General features: G+C 42.4%; 1 protein-coding gene across 5 annotated transcripts in view; it reads right to left on the reverse strand.

Moving 5' to 3' along the window:
* The window catches only part of LOC105672068 (dendritic arbor reduction protein 1-like), a 48446-nt gene that overhangs the window by 17441 nt on the left and 6821 nt on the right, over positions 1-24184 (reverse strand). The window lies entirely within an intron of this gene.

Consider the following 24184-nt stretch of genomic DNA (forward strand, 5'->3'; position numbering starts at 1 on the left):
CCCCTTCTCTCGCTCTCACTAACGCGCTCTCGTGTGCCGACCTCGCGTGCCGCCGGCTGTCCGCTCTAGGTGCAAACTCATAGGCTCCCTCCGGTATCCAACAAAATGTTTCTCTCTCCCTCTTTCTTCCTCTGCCTTCATTGATCCCGCTCTTCCGTCGTTGAAAGCTCGCCCGTGGCATTCGCGTAAAAGCTTCGCGCAGCGAGCGCTAATGGGTCATGCGAATGAAAGTGGAGCAAACGCTCTTGGAAAAAGCACAGGCATTTGTTTCAAAGAGACACAGATTATTGTAATAATAAGAGCGAAATGAAAATAAATGGTATATATGAAAAAAAACAAACAAAAACATTTATAATATTCAACTCCTCCGCTCTGAATAAATTATATATATGTTGCACAAAAATTTCATAAATTATTAATGACTTCTAGGCATTTTAATATTACTTCATTCGTGCGATCGAGCTCAGCATGAAATTGGATTGAATTTATATCCATAAATAAAGTGTATTATGTAATGTTATCGTTGCAATTATCGCAACTTTATTAGAAAAAAAAGTCGGCGCTAAAAGATTAAATATTTGATGCGAAATGTGAAAAATAAGATAAATTCGTTACTTTGAAATAGAGCATGAATGGCAGAACGCTTGTTCGTATTAATATAATTCTGTTTTTACTGGCAAATTACTCGTCTCATACTTTCAGGTGTCTGCTTGTAAAGATTTTTTGCCGATTATGTTTGTGACGTATTAACAGCCTAGCCAGACACGTGTGACTGAGACATCGTGATACATTTGCGATTCCGTAATTATCGTAATAGAACCGCGCGTGTTTTTCTAGCCGAGCATTTGCATTTATCGATAATCATCGTCCGTACTGTTTTTCACGACGTGTACATTATTACACACAATATACATTAACTTCCCATCTGCGGGAGCAAATGAGAAAAAATTCATTCAACTTACAACGTAAACGAGAGCTCCATTATCTTCAACGGTGTTTTTCACGGCGTCTCGTTTTTTTTTTTTTTTTTCTTTCCGAGGAACGAAAGGAGAAGCCTCGTTTTCGTAACACGTATAAATATTTTCACGAATATAGCTGACAAATGGTTCCTCTAGCCACGCATCTCTCTTCCGCACGTTCTCCGTGGACCACCCGAGAGCACGGCGCGGCGCTGATTTCTTTTGTTGCTGAACCGCGCTGCGCTGCCGTAATTAAACTTACCGATGACGTTGATTTAGTTACTCTCTACGCGCCCTACGCCCTCCTGCGCGCGCGCGCTTGCAAACGGGATGCACGCGTGAGCCGTGTGTACACGAGCCTCGGATCGCGTTTATACGGAATAAATAATTTCACGGCCGGATGGACTGCCGAGTCACCTTTCAGGCTTGTGATTTACCTCAGCGGATGCAACGTTCATGCACCGTACATGTAACCACGTTTCAACTTCAATTTTCCAACAGACTCGTGAAGGGTCGATGTCTTCAAAGTTTTAGCGAGGATAGAGCTTTATAAATACGAGTACGATAAAATTATTGTATCGGTGATGTAAAGTAAATACCGCATGAATAGCTCTGCTCATTGATCATAGCTGTGATGATGATGCAAAATCGCTTTTGAATAGTCGGAATCAGAATAGTGAAAGTGATCTGTGTTACAATTCTTATTAACAATGATTTGACGTTGATTGACTTCAATCACATTTCGATTATCTCTCTCTCTCTCTCTCTCTTTCTCTCCTGCGTTTTTACATGAATTCTATCTTTGTAAAAAGACGAAGAAGGGAGTAATTGTCAAGGAATGATCGCGCCTCGGTGAGCAACTCGTTAATTGCCAATCGATCGCGCTTATTCTTTATGGCATAAATATTCAAATCTTCGTATTCAATTAGTCGTGGACTCTGACTCTTGCCGAGGGTGTTATCTCGAAGAGCGCGATCGCACAAGCAGCGCGAGAGTATACGGAGTGTCCCGAAGCGATCCAGATATCCATTTAACCGTGACGTCAACCAATTTCGAACGTAACTCTCTTTTTCAAAACAACTTTAACATTATGCATTTCGATAATTGAGTTTCTCAAATCGAATTTCATTCCGGCCGACTCTTCTAATCAGCCGATTCTGTCTTTTTATTTTCACCTGGAAAGCCTCGTATCTTTAATCGTTGATTATGTCTCGCGAACAATAAGTTTCTCAACGCATTTATTGAGGAAAAAAAACAACAACAATTCCAGGAGGACATTCGGTCATCCTGGGACACTCTGTATACGGTGGACCGAGGGTGCACCGGTAGACGGGTTGCGCGAGATGCAGGACGATTAGAACGAATGGCCGTTATAAATCAGCTCCCTCGTTGGGAGCTCAGCTTGCGAGGAGGCGCAGAATATGCGAGGAGAGAGAGAGAGAGAGAGAGAGAGAGAGAGAGAGAGAGAATATTTCTCGAGGACCGAGATTTCGTCGTCCAGCTCCTTCTCACCCTCCGTCTCTTTCTCTTCCTCCTCGTCCGCTTTCTCGATTCCTCCGCGTCCTAATCTACTCGCTCCGCGCGTATCCAAATAATCCTGATCCACTAACATCTCGCCTGCAACGGCGGAGTTCTCGACTGAATAAATAACCAAGACGCGGGGTGCGAGATCACGGTGACATCACGGGAGGACATGATTCTGGGACCAAGAGGACATAATTATCCGCGAAATTCTCGATGAGTCTCTTCGCCATTTTTATTTCAATTTTTCCTTCGTTACCACTTTGTTAAATAATATTCAAAGTCTCTTTCGATTCCCTTCTATTTAAATGTGTTTCTATTAAAATTGCATCGTAACTTTTGCCGTATATTTTAAAACGCTAATTTAACTAATTAATTAATTACACCGAATGTCTTTCTCACACTTGCGTTATCTACACTGCTTACGTATATAACTGCGTACATTATCGTGCGTTTATTTCGCTCTATTATAGTACAATTAAATAGATTAGAATAAAATATCGACAAGGGAGAAGTGCGGGCAATTTGTCGCGAAGAAAAATACTGCCGGGTGAACGCGTGTAATTTTCCGCGGGGCGAAAACTCGGTTTCCCGATGGCGCGATTAATGTCAGCTGAAGGAAATTCGTCGATTCGTTTCCTGCGCTCGGCACGATGCGACGCGCCGGGTACATCGAGTCGGTCCGATATCAGTGAGAAAAACCGGTTGGAACGGTTGGTACCTTCATCGAAAGTGATAGTCCCGCGCGCGCATTCTGGACTCGAGAGATCGCAACAGTCCGATCTTGCGAGCCAGCTGACATACTTTTCCCGAAAATTCGTGGCGAGGTCATGTGCGACGCGTGAACGGGGGGATCAATGACTGATCGAACAGCGGGACGGTAGGCGCGAGGCAGGGAGGCCAGAAATCGGCTTACCGCCGTTCCTCGTTAACGAGAAGATCGCATCTCTAATCCTCATCCCGTCCCCGACCGCCCAACATTTAACCTCACGACGTTGCCGTCGTCGTCGTCGTCCTCGTCGTCCCCCGAGGAAAGATTCGTGAGTCAACAGTCGCGGAAACGGCTCGCGCAACGACTTTCGTCGGCCGATCACTGTTCAAACTCGGAGCGCTTTTATTTGTCGATTTCCTGCGACTTCGGCGAACGAGAGTTTCCTGTTGAACCGCGATGAGTCAGTGCAGACGCGAACTTGCGCGTCGAAGAAAATGTAGCGCCAATAAATTTTCTCAAGCCGAAATGAATTATGCATGAACGAGCGAACACGAGTGATCGGACGAAACTTTCCAGCTGCGGGCGCAAATGTGGTCCACCACTCAGCGGACGTTATCGCTGGAAATTAGTCGGAAGGGAATATAATAATCGGGAGCGAGATATAATGTTGGGTTCGTGCAAATTTTGCGTACGCAGCACGCGAACGGCGTGTTTGGCTCCACTCGACGTTCCGACCGATCCCGAGGAAGGAAGAAGAGCGAGAAGGACGAACGGGAAGGGGCGAGATAGACGGAGTCGGGAGGAGAGACAGGAAGAGAAAGAGCGGGAGGGAAAGAGGAGGGAGGGAGAGAAAGAGAGAGAGAGAGAGCAAAGGGAGGAGAGCAGTGAGTCAGATGGAAACGTTGGTCCCGTCCACGCGCACACGTGTGCGTGTCGTACGAGTCCACCCAGTATGTTAATTCGCGCTGATGACCCCATCAGGAAACATGTTCACCGCTGAGTGGAGGAGCCGAGTTTTCGTTTCGTGCCCCTTCGGCATTCCGTGCCGTATAATACGCGCTCGCGCGCGACGCATGCACGCACACGCACGGCTACATACGCGCGCGCGCCGCGGCTAACTCTCGACTCCGAGCAATCGTTATTCCCGGCTACACATCCCTCTCCGCCCTCCCCGCCGTCGATCTACGCCCACGCACTCGCCCGGAACATTCCAGCCGGACGAGACTAATCCTAATAGAATTACCGTATGCTCATTAGGAACCATCAGCAACGCCCAATTCGGCCAATGTTTTCTCTCGCTTGACGGTGATTTATCGCGCGCGTCGTTTTTTTCCAGGATTTTGTTCGAAGGGGCAAATAGATTTCCTGAATTTTTCCAATTTTTTTTTCGATAAACCGGTGAATTTATTTTCACTCTCTTTTCGCGACAAACACGCGCGCAGAGAAATCGGCTTACTTCAACGAGCTTTATTCGAGCGGGCGAATTTAGATTTCCAGAACCTCCAAGTTTCACGCTGATATGCGCGGTTGTCCTCAAATTTCTCGCACAATTCACAGAGGAATAATGTAGTCCAAGTTTTGAAACCTGTACACTAAGCTTCGCAATTTATGCAGATAAGTAAATTATCCTTGTGTACGACTTTGATATATGTTACGAAAATTTCGCATTATCAGAAAAGGTAATTTTGGCATGAGTTTAAGAACGATTTAAGGCCACACACCGCGCCTTTTACAGTTCTTTTTACAACGAGCGGGGAAATGGATTGGTTCGAGCGAATACTCGGCTCCTAGTCGCGATCCGGAGAGAGAGAGAGAGAAAGAGCTTACAGCTTACAGGAATACAATAAGACAATTATAGAGGACGACGGATGGACGGGGAAGATAGGCGACGGGATTAGACGGAACGGTAAGCTCCAATCAGCCGACTCGTATTTATCACGAGGAGACGAACGGGAGTCACCGGATGAACCTGCGCGCTCACAGGCGTCGAAAAGATCGACGGCTATGGAAATGCGAGGACGTCAAGACGGGGATCGATTCGATCCCTGAGCGAGGGAGAAGGAAAAAAAGAAATCGATGCCACTGCGAGCGAAGGATGCCGCGATGTCCTATCGAGACGAACAGGAAGATCCTCAGCGGGACGTTAATACCTAAGCGGAGAGTTTCTCTTCGATAGATAGAGAACCGTCGATCTCCGCGCGCTGGTTCTGCCAAATCCGACCGGTATACTCGCATACAAATCGACATATCGCGCATGGCGATTGGATCTCGATATCTTAGAATAGTTCTATTATGGGGATATTTCTCAAATCAATTCCAGATGGCTGATTCGAAGACCTTTTGAATATTGAAAATCTTACAGTATCATATTTCTCTGTCATATTTTGCCTTTCCGTCTTTTTACCGTTTGCGGAGTTTGTCGCTGCGAGAAAATCGTAGGGGAAACGAGAGCTCGCTTTGCGCTAATGAAAATCAATTTCGGAATGAAAAAGAATCGATCTTATCGTGTCCGTAATGCATGAGACAGTAATGACGTTTCGTCCCGCTATCGCGCATTGGCGCGCACACAAGATTACGATGTATTCAATTAACATTTCAATACATCGCGCGACCATTATTTTAATTACGCGCCTGCCATTAACGATAGAAATTAAAATAAATTTATGCCAGGAAAAAATATCGGCATAATTTGCTTATTTTTTAATTAAATCGTGTAATAATATTTCGAATACATCTGATACTTAAGAGTCATTCTGATAATATAAAAAGTTGGGGATAAAAAATTTGGAACAAAAAATTATGTATCACTCGATAACATCGCTAATAGAAAGAGACGGAAGGAGACCTAAAAATGCGAAATCTAATCGGGCATTAAATTAGAGATTAAAGATCAGAGATGCAATTTCGTAAAATGAGTACCTTATGATTCAATTCCTCTCAACTCGCTTGCGTTTTGTTTTTCATCGGCGCGCATTAGCGGAGTAACGGGCGCGCCGTCTGTATAAATTTATCCCGCTTTCGTAGGCCGTACGAAGTAGGCAATCGGTAGAATTCGGGATACGTTCCGCGCAATACTACTGTTAACTCTTTTCCACAAATGAGATAGTTCTTATTTCTATTCGTTCCAGTTAGCTGTATCTAAAAATGGCAATGTCATCGCTTGCGTATTTGCTGAAGTCATGTATGCATGCACGCGCAATGATGTATGCCGTTACACGAGTATTAACCGCACTATTAAGACTGCATCGGCAGAATTTCGCTGCGATTCGCAATATAATCAAGGCTAAAGGTCTAAATGTGTACATGATACATTGCGCTTTCATAATACATCATTTGCGATTAAAGATAATACTTTAAACGAGCATTATTGGTATCCGTTATATATATTACATTTACATTGGTTAACGGATTTTATTTAATTTTGATTAATTAAAATAAATTACATGTATTAAACACACTATTAATATCCGTTAATTTATACATGTATTAAACATACCTTGTACATTGCCTGCTTCCTCACTGCGGCAATATTAAATTATGACATCAGAAGCGAGAAATGATGTAAATTCTTTTCTTGTATTGTACGTCAAAATTGATTTGCATGCTCAATGAAAACATATCTCACGATAGTTGATCAAGATTGACAGCTATTTCTTAATCTATAAATCAAAAAAGAAAGTGTCGAACAGTGGCGCGCCAAAAAAAAATCAATTTATTTCGACGTGTAGCGCAAGGAAAAAACTGATATGATTTCTCGCGTCTGACATGTAATAATTGAATATAATCGCGGCGAGGAAGACCGGGAGTCGCAATTTCGTTCGTGTACCATACCGTCCGTTTCTTCTTTCTTTTATTGCCCAATGCATTGCGCTTAATTGACAACGAAAGTATTCGAGAAGTGTATCGAATCGCGCGAGACGAGATTGCGCTTTTACGCGATTGCGTTTGTACATGGACGGCGTCCAAGGAATCCGCCAGACTGCCTGGTTTTTGCGCGAGAGTGGCCAGGAGGGAAAGAGAGGGAGGACGAGGGAACACTTATATTCGGTGAACCGACACGATGAAAAAAAGTCAGGCACGAGTGTGTACCAAATTCAGCGAAGACGCAGGAAAGATGAACACCAGCGTGCGCGCGCTCATGCACGCCCGGGTCCACGGATTTCATCATGAACCAGATACCAACCGCGGCGCAGAAGCGAGGACCAAGGCGAGCAACGGTGGTCGTATTGTAGTTGATTTGTGACCACTAATTTTATGTCCCGACAGCGGGATCGCCCCGCCGTCCCGCCATCACCGCCGCCGCCGCCGCCGCCGCCGCCGCCGCCATTAGCCACCCATTCGAAAAACCACGGGCCGAGAGGACTTGTACGCGGGGCATTCATTCATCGTCCGAAACGCGTCGTGGATCGCGGCCGAATCCTCATAATGCCCCATTGTCACCGCCGCGTAACTATCGCTTTCGTCTCTGCGCGATGGGACGAGTGCGCGATGGGAAATTTATTGGCCCTTAACTGGCCCGATGAAATAATGCCCACGAATCCGGTCCCGATGGGATTTAACGCCCGAAAACCCCCGGGGCATTGTGAGGATCATTATGTAACCGCCGCGGACCGGCGTCGTTTTCCGAAACCGGCCACAAATAAACGGACCGTGACATAATGGAATAGAAAAATTAAATTAAATTAAAAAAAGTCGTCGCGAACATTGAACATTTCTAGGCAGCCATTTATGAATAAAGCTCACTTTGCATCTATAACTCTATTTATAAGAAGGAATTCTATTTATAATTCCACGTGTAACGTAGAGAACGTTTTTGAAGGATCAAATACGTATCAAAATCAAAATGCATTCATGATTTATATTTTGTGCGTTTGTTCTCTGATTCTTTAGGTATTTCTTTACATGAAATTATAAATAGATTTCTTAATTCTATCGCTAATTAGCGTAAAAACGAGCTAAGCTATTAGTTGTTCTCGTGAATCAATTTATTCCCGATTCATTCCGTGCGACTGAGAGAGACACGAATTAGAGATTTTCGTATCGTATGCATCCCCGCGTCCCATCCACTAAATCGATGATTTATGTGAGGGTGACTCGTCCATCGAGTTCACATTATAGGTACTTAACTCCTCTGAATGGAGTCCGGTCCGCGCTGGAGGGTTAAAGAGGAGAACCGCATCCCCCGTGGAGCGAAATCACGCCCCGAAAGTTACACCCCACGTTGAGGCACGTTGACTAATCGCGTTACACCCGATATATCGGAGATAGTACCACCTCTCTCTCTCTCTCTCTCTCTCTCTCGTGCCTCCTCACCCGGCTGGAAACCTACAACGCGGATGGACCACCTGTTGGTGCTGGTTTCCCGCAAGATCCACCCAAAGGATAGAACCCGAAGATCATTCACTCTCCCTTCCGAGAAGGGTGAATCTGGAGATTCGTCGGATTTTTATCGCGTACGGGAGAATCGAAATACGATTGAAATAATATGAAAATCATATCGGAAATGATACGTGGAAAAAATGCTGATTGTACAAAGGCAATAATCGCGCTGTCGAAGCGATAGTCGTGTAGTACGCTTCTACGAGGTTGGCGAGAGAGCCACGCGAGAGCCACACATACGTTAGCGACCGATAGATAGACGGAGATCAAAAGAGAGAGAGAGAGAACGCTCGCATCACATTCTAGGCTATTCCGCATTCTGTTCCCCCACTTTGCGATCGTCGTCCACGAGCCACCGGCTCACCTCTACGCCTCCGTCGTCGTGCTGGATTGCTGGAGAAAAGTTGTATAACGAAACACGTACGCGTGTACCTGACACGTATGTACGCGAAGTACAATCGGGTGCGATAATGGTTTCCGGTTCGATAGCCAAATTTCTTCGTAAAATTTGAAAAGCACGCTTCCTCGTTTATGTTAATTGTATAGTTCAATTGTTTCAATGTCTGCAAATTATGAGCAAAATCGATCAGTCGCGTATCGTGAAGTATCCTTGTGAATGTAGACATCATTAATGCGTTTGACTGTACGGACCGGATGCAACGTGTATTCGATTGTAACGTATCATCCCGGCCGATACGTGGCCCGGCGTTACAAGTAACAAAAAGATGCTGTCGATTGTTATCGATTATTCGTGAGGCGTCATTAATGCCGAAATATATTAAGCTGCAATATTTCGAAACATGTGTATCTTGATAGAATCATACATAACCATCATTCAAAGAAAAGCACTTGTAACTGTCAATAAAAAATCCGACACTGTATCTCTATCGATTAATTCGTTGTATTGTTAATTTCTTAATCTCTTAAACGCACTTTGGACGATTTATAATTTGACAGAATTCTATTCGCGTTATTTATAGAAAATACTTTTAAAAATTAGGATACACATATATAAAATATGTGCAATATTTCGATTCTTCAAATGTTTTCTGTTATATGAAATTATTTACAAATTTCTAAAATCTCAGATTTATAGATTTCACATTTTTCCACAAATGATCTGAAGTAGATTTTAATTTTTCATAGATAAATTTGGCGTGTTAACGTACTCGCAACGCCAAGTGTGCACTGCTTCATTATTATCCGGTAATGAGTGCCGCTTAAGCGCGCATCTTTCGCCGCTCGTGTGCCCAACGAGATTTGCAAGAAATTGGATCTGTCACGTGAGTATCGCGTAAATCTCAAAGTAGCGTGGGAAAAGGAGAAATGAGTTGCCGTCGTCAAGCGTAGCGATGACAAAACCGACAGCTCGTGAGAATCCGGCAGTATGCGAGGTAAAAGTGGCTAAAGTTATATTTATCGTTTAACGAGAGAGACTGACCTCGCTCGCATATTATTATAATAATTCTCCGGTCGATCCACTGAGAAATCTCGACTGGGAATGAGTTAAATAATTTGTTAGAAAATACATATTTCTTTAATTAAATATAATATAGTTGAAAAATTGTTTAAAGTATTTCCATCAATTTTTATTTATCGTATTTCTTTTTCAATCCTAGCCAATGTAATTGAATTGATGATCCAATTTAATGATTTAGTATCTTTAAGAGAGTAAAATAATTTTAATAAGGAGTATTCAGATAAGAGAATAGAGATACATCGCACAATGGCAGCGACGCTTCGCCTTTAGCAATCGATACCTCGATACGCCCTTCCTGCCTCTCTCGATCTCGATCTCATTGTTGATCGCGCGCGGGCATTTAATGAGATTTCCATTTTATTACGTTCCTACGCATGTATGCACGCACGTGTTTGCAATCGCAGCGTTTCCGTTATTATCTCCGCTCGATGGGAAATAAAAAAAGGCGCGAGGTGATCGCGAACGCGCGCGCAATATGCTAACGCGTTCGAGGAGAGATCGATCCGGTGCTCGTCCGTGGGAATGTTTAGCTCGTAATGGCGACATTCTAAGTAGCCTCCCCGTTGATTGCTCGCGGAGGAGAGACGACGGGCTCACATCGGCCGATTATCGTCACGCGGAGACACGTGGACGGCAATGAAAGTGACAGCGCGCGGGCGCATACCGCGCGCGGCGCGGCGCCGCTCGGACTGACAGCTCGAGCTGACTGATTGACTGGCGGATCAATCGGTAGCAAGGCGTTTTAATGGTGTAAAATTATCCCTCTCGCGGAAACCGAGTCGTCGGCGAGAAGTCTGTCGCGCGCATTCCCGTTTCTGTTAAACAGAAATCGGTGTAGAATTATCACCGCGCGGTTTCAAACACGACGGCGTTATTTTGCCAATTTAATTGTGACTCGAATTCTCTTAAAACATATGATATATAGTATTGCTAGGATAAGAACGATAACTAGTTTGCGACGAATGTAAGAGTAGTCAGCGCGCCGAAGAGCGAGAGAAAAGGAAAGAGAAAATCGAAAGCGTCGCGTTGTAATTGTAAGCAACGCGACGCAAGCGTCGGCCCTGACACAACTCAAGTCAGTCAAGTCCGTGTTCTGTAAAGACACTCGCGAGCTCTTTAATAGATCACATCGCGTTCTTGAAGCTACAAATAACAATCGACAGCAAAAAAGAAAACAGTTATCTTTGGACATATTTTCCCAGCGATTATTAATGAGAAATCATTCATGCAGTGATATAATAATAAAACAGTAATTATAAGAAGTACGAGTAAACTCAAGTGAAAGATTGCAATTCACGTTTCGCTACACCAACGCGTAAATAATAATTATATTGTAAATATGCCGACAAGATTAACAGCTAATTAATGTCAGTAACAGAGTCAAATTGTCGCGTTAAACGCCAAACGCGCGGAAGGAGAATATAGAACTCGAGTGCTCCAAGTCAGACGCGAGTAGTAAATCCTGTGCAACGGACGGACGAAAGATTCGCGACTGCGCGCGCTTAGGATTATCTCATTACGCGGCTCATGTTTACGGCTAGTCACTGGCGGCGACGTAAATCAAGGCACTTGGCATTATTACAAGGTTCGGTGCACAAGCGATGTACACCAGCTGCAAAAATTTCACTATAATTTACGGTTGATGTCGAGATCCTGCTATCGAGCCAAATCGGAATCGCGCGTGACCGTCATTCCATATTTCTCTCTTGACGAATTTAACAAAATCCATCCTAACGTTGCTATCCGCGGCGTTACGCAACGGGAAACGCGCGCAGAAACGCGCGCAGAAACGCGCGATCGCGCGATTTGCGAAGAAAACGTTTCCTCGAGTGATTACTCTCGATAACGGCCGGGCGCGGGATAATCCGTGCAAATACGCAAAAGCGAGTAATTGCAAACAGTCTAATCTCAATGTGACATTGGCCGCCGAGGATGTGTATATCTCTCACTGTGTCACTACGTTATTACGTGTTTGTGCGGCAGATAAGGGAGACGGGGTTTCGCCTGAGAACATGTTTCGTAACGACGCGAGACGCGCTTCGACGTATATAACTCTATTACGCGAAGTAGCCAGGCTTAGAGGAAAAAAGAAAGAGAAAAATTTTCATTTATCTTTGTCAATCCATATTCATAAGTTATATTCATCAGTTAATCATGCGGGAGACTTTTGACCGTTCGAACCGTATAAAAACAAAATCAAATCGGGCCTCTGAAATGAAATATAACAGTACGAATGAGATCGTATTGGAGAAAAATCGAATTTCCACTACGATAACTGATGAATTTCGGCGGCCGGGTCAACTTCGCGGAGCTTCTTTGTTCCGTGAGCCACGAAGGCGCTCAGTCACGTTAGAAAGTCAGCGGGGGTACTTCTCCGCTCGTGCTCACGGCTGCAACGACAGCCGCCCGGGCCCTCTTTTACAGCGCGACCGCTCTCTTGGCGAAGAGAGACCCCGCGTGCGCTATGCCTAGCACCGGGGCTCGGGTTATGGTTGCGCTCGGCGCGCCAGCTCGCGCAGATACCAATCTTGCTTCTTGACCTATATCCGCGTTTGAATTCTTTTGCGCAATCGGCACTGAAAGGCGTCTTCGAAAATCAGCGCGAGAATACGCCGGCGTGGAACGATCGGGGAATCCGTTCCTTCCCCGAGTTCCCAGGCGAGGATGGCGATTGCGAAACGCGTAGGTAGGTAAGTACGCGACTCTCCGCGATGTATCGTTAGTAATTCGCGACGTGCATCACGAAGGAAACTTCTCGTGTGCACTCAAGTTGCTAAACTTTTGCCTCGCGAGCCGAAGCTCGCGTACAACGCGAAGTAGAAACGAATTCTTTCTCGCAATACCACTTGTACTTTGACTTGGCGATCAAAATACGGTATAGATTTATAGCTTGCTTCGCTCGTTTGTTTTCACATTTATTTTCATTATACTCTTCGTAATTGTTTTTTAATTCGGATTTTTCTTTTAGACGAAGAAAGAGTTTCAGTTTTATTTATATTACTTTTATGTTAGGCACCCGCGTCAAATTTTAAGAAGGCAACGTTATTAAAAATTTCCATCGAACTTTCGAAGGATTCCGTTAATAATCTGCCGATTGTTTGACATCACTCGTGAAGCTGAAGAATTTTCGCGTAGCAGCAGCAAAGCAGCAACGCGCACCCGGTGTACAATCGCGGCCACTCAAGTCTCCTCCGAAGCACTTTGGCACTCCGAAGAAGGGATTTACATGCGTTTCACGGTGTCCGGCGTCGCTGACACGATTGCTACGCAGCCGAGGGAACACGTAGAATGCGTGTCGCGTCCGTACGCATCTTAAAAGTCGCTACGCACCGGTCTTTCTGCGGGGTCTTATACTACCAACGATCGCGCTGCAGCGAGTACGTTATAGCAAGGCTAAGGACCTCATCCTTCGCGTAATAATCGCGTGAAAATAAAATATAAGTTTTCCCAAAAACCAAACCGCTTGATATAATAAGAGTCGTTATTAAACTCAAACTCCGGTAAAATAAAAGAATGCGAAAAAATGTACAGTTTTCTATAATTTAATGATTAAATTCTGCTATATAAATTGTGTGCTAATAACAAAGCAATCCTATTTATTTGTAATAATAAAAAATTTAGGTGCTTCAAATAATTTCCTATTAATATTGAGAACTAATTTTAGGAAAAGTTATATAAATTCCTTTGATCATATGGCAATTTTTCCTTCGTCCAGATAAGGAAAAGTCCAACACGCAATCGCAAACACAAACGACTGGCAATGTTCCGGGAATCCTAGATTTTCCGCGTAAACATATAAGACACGCGGTTTGCCGATCATGTTATACAAGTGTTACGTTGGATATGTTTATATTCTAACATTCAATATATCTACTTTGTACGTCGTTGCAACACTGCACCAGTCCTTTAAATAATCGACCAAATGTCATCATATGAAATATCTCTAAACATAAAATGACGCAAAACTTTCGCAAGTTCATTATCCTTTACAACTTTATGCAACCCGGCTATTTTGAGAAAGTAGCCCAAAGTGCGTCATTAGTTATAAATCTGCAGAAGCGTCCAAACAACATTTCACAATCGTCCCGACCCTGGACATTCCAAGAACACATGTGACGAAAGAACGAGGGAGAGAAAGAAATAAATCGATAGCGAATTCTTCACGCATGTTTACGCGATTTTAGACCCATTAGCCACATAAATACACACAAACGACGATCATCGAGAAAAAGGTTGAAAAAGCACAAGAGTTACAATAGTGTGACATACAGTTTTTCAGGAACAAAAAAAAAACAACAGAAAAAGGATCTTCTCTCAGTGATCCATCGATGAAAGCACAAAATTGCACGGTGCTACAATTCGCTCGACACTCGCGGCGTGCGGAGCAAGCAAGCTAACGGCAGCGAGAAATCGGAAATTTTGCACGCCACCTGCGGAGGCTATGCTAAACCCAAAGTATTTTTGCAAGGTTCCGCCCTTTTAGAGTTTGAAAAATACGACAATCTGCGTTTTCAAGCATTTAGGAACATAAATTAATGCGTGATTGTCGATTTTCCTCTGCCGTTTGCTTACCTGCTCTGAACACGAGTGTCGAACAGATTGTAGCCGTTTGTGCTTTTCCTCAATTTTTTGTCTTTATTATGATATGACAAAGTTCGCGTCGAAAAATAGTCGAAAGTGTTGTAAAATCTCGCGCGATTATGAATATTCCCACAAGTCTGTTTGAGGAGCAATCTTCGCTTGGCCACTGAGAAAAGGAACCAGAATTGGAGGAACCGTGTTTCGGCGAAGCAACTTTAAGATAAGTAATTTATCATTTATTCACTATTCGCAGCGCTCGGAAATTTTAAATGGGCGAACAGTTTGGACGTAGAAAATACTCTTTTGTCCGAGTCCTAATTTATACTACGTATGAAACATACTGCTATTCGTCCGAACGGAAAGTCCGAGCGTCCGCGGCCGGCGTGTTTCTCTCCTGCGCGGCTGCACCGTTGGAGATAATTAGAACGAAAGCCAAAGCGATATACGAGACGCTCGCGCGCCGAGGTCGCGAGCACGCGAGATGAAGCGCGGCGTGCCGAGGTGAGGTGGGACGAAGTGAGGTGAGGTGAGACGAGGCGAGACCGGGCGAGGCTAGGCTGAGACTCGCGGCGCACGCGGGCGAAGCGCGCAAGGTTCGCCCGCTGGGCAGTCGAGGCCTCCGGAGCCCGTTTCCGTGTTCCGCGGCGAAGGCAGCAGGGTAGGGCAGCAGGCACGGAGGACCCATACACCCCGGGGAAGAGAAACGGAGGGGAATGAGAAGAGACGAGAGAAAGAGAGAGAGAGAGTAAGCAGAAGGGATCTCGAAGGCCCGGGGCGCCGCGCGAGCGTAACGGTACATCGCGGAAGAGCAGCGACGACGACGATAGAGCGCGGATAGCCCAGCCGGCCAGCCGGCTGGCCGGCAGCCTCCACCTGAGTGAACCGAAAACGACGGCGCGTCTACGCAAGAGAGACTAATCCTGATCTCGCGTGTCACGGAATCGCGATGCCCTGGAACTGTATTCCGGATCTCTCTTTAATCGTTCGAATTGTTCGGTTCGTTTAAAAGCGATTTTTCTCAGCGCCGTTAAGCCGCGGCGCGGCACGCGACGCGATCGAGCTATTAAATTCCGTCTCATTAGTATGAAGAGCGTGGCGTCGTTTCACAGTTATTACAGCGGATAGCACGATGCTTTACAATTCGTCCTCGGCGTTAGCTCTCGCGCAATGCTAATGTGCGTGTACATACATATATAGCGCGCGGCTGAAACTTCCGTGGCGGCTACAAAGCGTCTCTCTCTTTACGCTTTTGTATTAAGTATGCAATGACACGATGAGGTGTGCGGAGCGCGTCCACTCCGGCGCGTACAACACGCTTATTGTACCTGCACGCACGCCCGATTTCAAAAGAGAAACTCTCTTTTCTCTCCCTCTCCCCCTTCTTTCTACCTGCACCCCGGACCTTCGAGCACGGATTACCTCGCGCGAAAAACGCGTGAACGAATGGCGATAAATGGCGCTAAGCAGCGATAATTTTCCGGCGGTCGACGCGTCGAGGCGCCAGTACTTAAGGTAAGTCCGCGGATTGCAAAACAAATGAATTGAACATGCGAATCGATGTGAGAATCAAGCAGTTCCACTGCTTGTTTTAAAGGAAGAAACAAGAAACCTGCTTCTTTTTTTTTTCTACCATAACATGCAAATATAGAAGTGTAAAAGAATAATACTGATGACTTCTGATATAACTGTTAAATACCGTTCAGGTTTAATGATACATTTGCAATAAAAATTTGAATATATTTAAATATAAATTTATAATTCTTAGGTAAACAGATAAAATATTGTATTTGCACATATCAATCATGTATAATTTATTCATTAAATTGATTGATTACTGTTGAGTAATTGTAGAATATCCTTCCTTTCTAAAGTTGATTTCTTTTTCATCGAAATCAAACATGTGTGTGTGTGTGTGTGTGACTTATTTTATAGAAAACTTTTCTGTTCCGTAAGTCAAAGTGCTCGATTTTTTTCGATTGCAGACAGAAGTTCGTAATTACAATGTTCTATTGATTATATATCATTATGCTCTATTGATTGTATATCATTGAATTACAAAAAACCAAGTTGCGTTTAAGAAATGTCAGTTTTCTGCAATGCAAAGGCGATGTTATTTTATATCTTTTTTTTTATCTGATATACTTCGGTAATTTATTTTTGTTCGCGCAACAATGAGAAGTGAAAACGATCCCGGTGCTTCCGCGAAATCTTCCATCGACACGAAAACGATCTCTTCCCTGACCTGAACTCACATATGGTTCTCAAGAGTAGCCATGCGTACGAGATGCACGTTGCCCGGTAAATCATAGCTAAAAGCGCAGAATGCGCGGAAGAGGAAGAGTTGAATTTACATAGTCCTATGCAGCAGCCCAGCTACGATTTATTACGCGAAGTAGACGAAATACGTGATTAGCATATGTACTTTACAAGCCTGGCCGCTTACCGCAAAACAACTTTTTTCTCATAATGGCACTGCAAAGCCAAATGGCAAGAAATTCAATTATAATATAAATTATCTCCGAGAAATCGATTTGCTATGAGATGATAGATAACCATCGTCTAGATAGATATCGTTTTTTCACGGAGAATAAATCAAAATAGTATTAAATAATCAAAACAAGCGCGCTGTAATATTGCCTCTCTCTCTCTCTCGAGCTGCGCAAATTCGCGACTTTCAAAATTGCTCTGTCCCGCAAAGCATAACTGACGCATTTCATTTGCTTATCTAAATCGAAACCCCGGGTAACAAGGGAAGGTAGGGCGATGTTTTCACAGTGGTGGCACGCTCACGAATTACACAGCGGCACGCACACAACCGTATCCGCACGTAAATGGAGATATCGGTACACAATGTTGCCGGAGTAATTTCCTGTCCGGTTCTAAAGGCAGAGCTTCATTAGTCGGAAAGCATCGCGAGTCCTTTGTATTAAAAACGTATAAAAGTCCGCGCGGTTCAGTCGTGCCGTTCAGTTTTCTGCGTCGAAATAGATAGCACGATCGGTGACACGCATCCAAAGGTTAAACTTCACTATGCGAGGGATATTAAAATGACGATGAATCGTTACGCGCAAGTCTTTAAGAGCGAAAGATTGAATGGCCAGCGTATGTCGAACGAGTAACGGTCTCTCCGCGGTTTATATTCCTTTTCCATATGCCCCACAGTAGCCGAAGACGCCCAACCGAACCGAGGATGCCGTCTCCACGGCCGCCGTTCAATATCGCGCTCGTAACGCAAAATTAACTTGAAATTTCCAGAATCAAAATATTAAAACATGAATAATTTATGAGCGATTAGATGTCATGCAAATTTCATAAATAAGGAGGCTGTACAAAAACATTTTCTTCATAATTTCAAGCAAATTTTGCTTTTTCGAAATTTCAATTCAATGTTTCATTACACTCAAAAAAATATTTCGCTGATGTAGTTAGATTTCTAGATATCGCAACAAGAATGTATCGCTATTTTTCGTATCTGTGAAAACATTGTTTGTCACATATAGAATTTATAGCAGTAATGTTCTAGCAATAGCTTCTGAAAAATTTAGGTACCATTGCTAAATGTTATTCATTGCATGATCTAACACGTGATTGATCTTATATAGATAGGCGTTTTAGAGAAACTTTCTTTTAAAGTTCACATACAATACAGATATATATTCTGTTTCTGTCATCTAAACTGATTAAGTAATTACATATGCAATATCACAACAGTTGCTAATCATTTATCTGTTTTAGTTAATTTTTTACACCTAGAAAATTTTAGCTATTATTGCAAGATCATTTTTTTGAGTGTATAATATCAGAAAAATTAGGAAAAGTCCATGATAAACATATTGTTTTTCTCATAATTTCAAGCTGATTTTTTTTTCTCAAAATTGTAATTCGATATTCGATTGTAATGTTTAAAAAGATAGAGAAAAAGTAGATAATGAAACATTTCTCTTATCCATTCCAAGTTGATTCTACTTTCTCCAAATATCAATCAATTATAGTAAACTTTCCTGAAAAATCTATCCCAAATTCGTCGAAAGCAAAATGTCATTAAAATTAAGGTTGGGCTTCACCCGAACTACCTCGGGATATTCACCGGTAATCATTGGGCGCTCTGGTACTTTTCACGCTTCGCGACGCGCGTCATATCTGTTTCCTGGCGATCATAGCAAGCGTATACACGATTGTTAACTACCGAAACGCTTTAATAATACACGTCTCAGCAGTGGCGATTTCGCATGACGAAGCGCGACCATTATCATATGACGTGATTCGGATCTTCGATAAACTTCACGCGCGCGTATGGCATAATAATCTGTAGCGGATAAACGCATGACGAATCGATCACGTTTCGATCGCGGAATGCTGAGACAGTACATTGCAAAAAAGAAAAAAAAATTAATAAAAATATGTTTATGATGGAAACAGCATTTGACTTCGCGATAAATTGCGATAAATAGCAAAGTCGTGTACCGTTTTTTCTCTTAATTGATTATACGCGTATTTATTATCAATTAAAATAGAGTGCAAAGTATTGCCGCAAAGTGACAATAATACAATTATTATGTTTAACGAGTAATCATAATAATTCCTGATAATGATTCCGTAATCATACTCTGTCGAAAATGAAGCGCATCGAAATTATCGTCTTTTCGATCCTCACATTCGCCATCGAATTATTGGCGGCGTAAATTAATCTTCACGGAGACGTGAAATATATTCCGCGCCGCAGAACGCAGAACATTATCAACAATGCGCTATAATAGGGCGTGCGCTTTTGCGTATTTCTCTATACGCACGTACACAAATCTATTACGACGATCCGCGAACAATAACTCTTCCTCCACTCTCGGCATTTAATGGCCGGCCGTCTATTTATCGTGGAGGAAGAGGAAGCGGCTGATGGGTAGATAGGTCGAGCGTTTTGTAACTAATTTCGCGAGTAAATTGTCCGTAACATTGGTTTGGTGCACTCGGACTAAACTAACGACGGCTAACCGGGGGCTGGAACTGTGTCGGCGTGCCAACGCGTGAATCCTGTGTTGTGCCCCGACCGGGTTTACGAACCGGCGGTATAATTTCCGTGGGCATAGATTGCCGATGTCGTACGCGAAAATGTTACTATAGCCTCGAAAATCTCTTTCTCTCCACGAAACTCTGATTAAATTCGAATTATTTCAAGCTCTAATGTGGGAATGAAATTTGTCTTGATACTAAATTCTGCTTAAATTTTACGATGGATCCTGTGACATTAATTACGGCTACAAGCTATTTATTACTAATAAATCATATGTCGGTGAGCTTTTATGATTTTAATCCTCGCATTATGTAATCTTGTCGGTGAAGTTTACGATATAAAGCTGTTCTAATTAAATTTTCAAGCAGAATATTATCTACTAATATTCTGTATGCACATAAGCGGTGTTGTATAGTACTTTATAAATCTTTCAAAATTATTAACTTCTATTCTTGATTCGGAAATAGAAGGAAAAGACATGAGAAATCAGCGATAATGCAACGTCACATTAAATGATCGAAAGCAAGAATTTCCAAGATTTTTTAAATTATCTAAAAAGTGGTGACGTATTGAACCGTGTAAACTTATTTCAAATTTTATATTTATTAATAATGACAATGTAATTCGTGTGCTTTCCATGTCTCAGTTTTTGCAAAAAAAAAATTCTGACCGATAATGAAGTAAACGGCAATCGGTGTAGACGCCGTGCGCCGCTGACAATTGTCGGAGAAAACCAAGAAACGTGAAGGAGAAAATTGCAACTGGTGCGTACTTATGGAAATTTACAACGTGCTCGAGCGTAAATAATAGCGACGCGGTAGCAAGTAACAATATTTGCGGACGTTTAATGCGCGCGACGTTTTGCGCGTGTTCCGCGTACTTCCGCGTTTATTTTGAATCCGGAACAATCAGCCGACGAAAACATTACAGCAGAGAGCTTTTTTAAGCTCGCTCTGAGAGCACTCGACATTGCGAAAGAAGAAACAAAAAAAGAGAACATTACTTCTCCGCAAATTGCTTATTCTAGCTGACCTGCCGTAGCATTAAAGTTTCATTCACTGATCAAATGATTCCTAAACACAATAATTCTTAATATTATTCAGATTAATCCTTTGCAGGCAAATATTTCTTTTTTTTATAATTTTATTATACTCATAATTGTTCCACGCGAAAATTAACACATTTGTAAATAATACATAGAATGCATAACGATAAAAGGAAATATGATCCAAAATACATATCAGTTTAATAGTTCAGTGGCTTTAAAAATATCACGCACACTTTAAGTCCGCGATAAAAGATTACGATGTCGGCAATATTTCAACTTACGCCCACAAAGGATTAAAATTCTTGTGCGATATTTTTTCTATTGTTGACAACGCTGGTTAATTATCCATATTATATAATAATTATTATCTAATTAATGCAAATTTTTTATTTCTTGTTGACTGTTGCTCTCGAAGATAACAATCAAAGACAGATAAAGATAGGTAAAAAAAAAACATGCGATTCAACGATATGCGACCGACTTCGACTGCATGTATAAGCAAGTATCTATACAATGTAAGTGATTATACACCCACTCGTGCGCGATTCTCGACGTGAGTCACTAGCTAACATGATACGACGACAACTCGGAGAGTGCCGCGGAATCATCGCGAACGTGGAGAAAAGGCTAATTTCACTAATGCATCTTCGCTCTCTGCATTCGCGTCAATCTAAATATTCCGCTATATCCTTATTGTGAGGAATTCTTTATCGATGCGTTTGAGAAATCTGGCACTGGCATCTGCAGAATTTTAACGGCGAAACGAAGAATTTAAAGCCGGAAATAGCGCGACGAACGCCCACGTGTGAGTAATAATAATTATTGGGCAATATATCCGGAGATGTATGCGATATGAGAAGATTGCAATAAAACTATCTTTGTGAGTCAGAAACGTTTAATTCCGAGATAAAGTGTTTGTCGTCAGGCGGGAGGAATAAGCGAAGCGCGACGCGAGCAATATTAGCGTCGTATTTTCGGTTAGGTCATCATCTCCGCTCGATGTTAATCGCGCTTTTGCCCCCTTCGCCCTTCCCCCTCCCCCCCTGTTCGTATTTGTACAGCGACTGAAATAATCGGCGGCGGAACGGTAATCGTACGCAGTTTTGAAACGAAGGGCGGTGAACCGTGGAAATGGTTCGTCCGGTGGTAGTTGTGGATGTCCTTTCTGGCTCGGGCGGCACAATAATCGTGGATTTCCGTCCGCTTATTATCTTACACGCGTCACAATGCGTTTAGATTGCGTCGAGGGTATCGGCTAATTACCGGTCGCGATTTAGTTGTGCGTTTCTGACTAGGCTCGACCGCAGCGTGAGATCAAGAAATCCCTCGCGTCGCCAAGAAAAATGATAATTGCAGAATATAAGAAAATTATTATTATTGCATTATAATCGTACGTGGCAAAGATACGCGACAAGAGCGGATAGATTTTCGGATAAAGTTCAAAAATATTCCGTCTATCTTTTGAACTATTTCTTTGAACAGGATCGATTTCCTTATAATTGAAGTTTTCAAATTTCCAAAAATATAATATCAACGTCCACAAATAAAAAATCTTCCAAATTCTAGAGATATTTTGTTGTTTTTTTCTTCTACATAATTGGATACCTTAATGGCGCATTTGCATAGATATTTCAAGATACTCAACTCACCGATTTTTTTATACTTTACAAAGCAATATGTAAAATTAATTATGTAAAAAAAAAAGTACGAATCTTAAATATTACAAATTTAATGAATGTAAACACGTAGGACATCACCGATGCATCTAATTACACGCTTCTTTGGAATTTGTATATTTTTATTGACATTTACATGCCAAAAAAACACAGTGTCGAGCATAACGGTATCAAAAAACCGGTTTCCGATTGAAGGCTATAATAGATGTTTGTTGTGCAAAATTCCTAAATTAACTTTTCGGCCGAGAAACATCAAACTGTCATATGCGTGTGATAACATCGTGAACGGAAAATTTTCCATTGATAGATTTGAGTCTTGGAAATCAATTTGTTATGATGAGATAAAAATCGTGAAATATGAAACGAAAGAAAATATTACACACGGTAATATAGAAAATTAATATCATAAAAATAAATTTCTGTAAAAAATATCTATACATTATTTATGGAAATTCTTGGATGTTGTTTTGATAACAAATTATTTTCGTCTTAAGACCAATATTTTTTTACGAAAATATTAAGATAATTATAGTTCTAAGATCATTAAAATAACGAGCAATTGAATGATTAAAGACAGCTCGTGAACTAAGGTTTAAGAGAGATGTTAAGTAAAAATCATATTCTTGAGATAATTTCAAGAGCACTTTAACAAACACATTATCTCAAGTTGGAGAGATATGTATTCTCAACTGGAAGAGTGTAAAATACAACAGAATCCTTCTATTTTTAAGTAGCACTCGAAAATTTTAACTTCTTTTTATAATATCTTCTATCTTTCACTCGAGTAGAGGATCCTGATGTTTTAAGTATAAAGTAGTGCCATTTCTCGAGATTTCCGTTAAAGAAGAATTTACCTTGTCGAATTGGCGAAAATACCGCGGTCGAAAACGACCTCCCGGTAACTCCGAGACACCCTATGTGCGAAGCCAACGAATTCATTAACGAAATAGCGGTCTGTACGAAAATCCTGGAGCCTTAACGACAGACGAAGCGGCCTTCGTAATGTGAAAAGTACACGCTCTCGTTTGTGGCGTGAGAGATCGCACGGACGTAGGCACGCACGCAAGCAAGCAAGCACGCACACGCGTGCCACATAGATAACTTCCTCCGTAAGGTAGAGGAGAGACGCGTGTGCCAGACGGACGGCGCGGTATCAAAGGATATTTACCCTGTCAACAGCGTGGCTTTACGTGGCGGAGACGCCGCTACGTCTATAAGGGGAGAACACATAGTACTCACTCGTGTACCGAGATAATAGTAATGGATATTATTACTTCGCTCTATTATTTTACGATCTAGCGCTTCCCGGGAATTGATACATTATCGTCGCGCCGCGGCGGACCGAGCTAAAACGAGCCGTGCGCGATTGACGAATGATTAAGAACGCAAACATCCGTCATTTCTCCGATCAGCTATCTTCCTCTCGATGCACCAATCGATGTAAATTACATTGGCATTAATGAAAAATCGATATCAATGAGAAAAATCCGATAAAACAAATCGCATCAATCGCGACACTTGATTTTCAAAGTGGAATTCCGATATCGATGTGAAAGAATTCGATAATACAAATCGCATTAATCGCAATAGGTATTGATTTCCGAAATATACAATGACCGGAGCTAATTGAATACCGATTCCCGGGCGGATTAGTTTTTTTTATTTTTTTTTTAAACACAATTACGGCCGATGATGAATGTATCCGATGAAAAATTAAATAACGTTCGGTGTCGTTGAAAACCTATAATCTCGCACAAGCGCGTTTTATGTCAAATCTTAAAAACTGGCGTAGCCAGCTGACCGACACGTGCGCGATCGTA

Source organism: Linepithema humile, chromosome 1 (genome assembly GCF_040581485.1).
Source record: "Linepithema humile isolate Giens D197 chromosome 1, Lhum_UNIL_v1.0, whole genome shotgun sequence".
Lineage (NCBI taxonomy): Eukaryota > Metazoa > Arthropoda > Insecta > Hymenoptera > Formicidae > Linepithema > Linepithema humile.